Raw genomic sequence first — 1,669 nt, 5'->3', positions numbered from 1 at the left:
TTTTTTTTTCTCTCTTCATCAAAGGAGCTCTTCTTGACTCTCAGTAACTTCAAGAATCTGAAGAGGCTGAAAGCCTCTCTCCAGTCATAGATATTTTCAACATCGTCTTTCCTGAATCAGCAAGTTCTCTGCTGCTTCCAAATGTGTGCTTTAGATCACATAACAGCCTTTCTGTTTAAGAAATTATTTGAAGTTTCCACACCATAAGATTTATAAGTGGATATTTTAAATTTATGTTTATTGACTTCCCTGTGGAACCACATTTCAAAGCCTTATTCAGAACTTTTTCTCCATGGCTGAAATTTGCATTCTATTAGGGGTATATGTATATGTTGAGGGTAGGGGGCTTTGGTTATTTAGCAAAGTAATGATGTTTGGGGGTTGTGATAGAATAATGTCTACCCCCCTGACCCCCCAGCCAAAGAAATCCACTTCCTAATCCCCGGAACCTGTGAATATTTTACCTTACATGGCAAAGGGGACTTTGTAAGTGAGATTAAGTTAAGGACTTGAGGTGTATAGACTAACCTAGATTATCTGCGTAGGCCCAGTGTAATCAGAGAGTCCTTTAAAAAGTGGAAGAGGGAGTAAGAAGAAGAGAGTCCAAAGGAGATGTGAAGAGTGGTCAGAGAGATGTAATATCTCTGGCTTTCAAGATGGAGGAAGGAGTACCGAGCCAAGGAATGTGAGAGATCTCTAGAAGCTGGAAAGGACTTCGCCCCCAGGACGTGTTCATCCCTAGGGCCTCCAGAAAGGTCAGACTTCTAACTCCAGAACTGTGAGATAAATTTATGCTATTTTAGGGCACCGCCAAGTTTGTGGCAATCTGTTACAACAGAAAAAAAAAAAAAAGACTACTACAGGAGTTATTTGGATTACGTAAGAAGATATCAATAGGCACATTTTACATGGCTGAGCTGCCCATGGTGGAGATGACAATGTGCTGAAACTGAAATTGGGTAGCATCACTCCTTTTTTCAGAGTCCTCTAACAGCTTCTTATCTCACACAGAGTAAATACGAGCAGTCCTCAAAAAGTTCATGGAAAGATTTGCATTATCTCTTAATTCTGTTTATCCACGAACTTTTTGAAATGCCCTAGTGTGCTGGCCTCGAGATTGCACATGCTAGGTCCTGCTTTATCCATCTGTCCTCATATTCTACCATCCTTGCCCTCACTCCCTCTGCTTCAGCCACACAAGTCTTTCTGTTCCTTAAACATATCAAGTTCCTTAAACAAACATTTCTGTTCCTTAAACATAAAAGTATCGAGTTCTGCCTCAGGGCCTTTGCTCTGACCATTCTCCCTGTCCAAAATGCATGTGCACTGGTTAGCCACATGACACGTTTACTCATTTCCTTTAGGTCTCTGATACAATGTCACTATCAAAGAGGTCATCTTACGCCAAATAGCAACATCTCTCACCCCCACGGGCATTTCCTATCTCTTAAATTTTCATATAGCATTTGTTTATTTTCTGCCTCCTCTCCCTTCCCATCCCACTTTGAATACAAGCTTAGTGAAACTGGCAGCTTTTATCTGTTTGTTCTCTACACCATGCTCAGTACCAAGAACAGTGTGATTCCACAGTAGTGAAATATTTGTTGCATGAGTAAGAAAACAAATGAATGAATAAAATGATTCTCTTTTGGCTCACTGAAGTAGATCA

The sequence above is a fragment of the Galeopterus variegatus genome, unplaced genomic scaffold, assembly GCF_000696425.1.
Source record: "Galeopterus variegatus unplaced genomic scaffold, G_variegatus-3.0.2 Scaffold179, whole genome shotgun sequence".
NCBI lineage: Eukaryota > Metazoa > Chordata > Mammalia > Dermoptera > Cynocephalidae > Galeopterus > Galeopterus variegatus.
Note: the sequence above shows the minus strand (reverse complement) of the source record.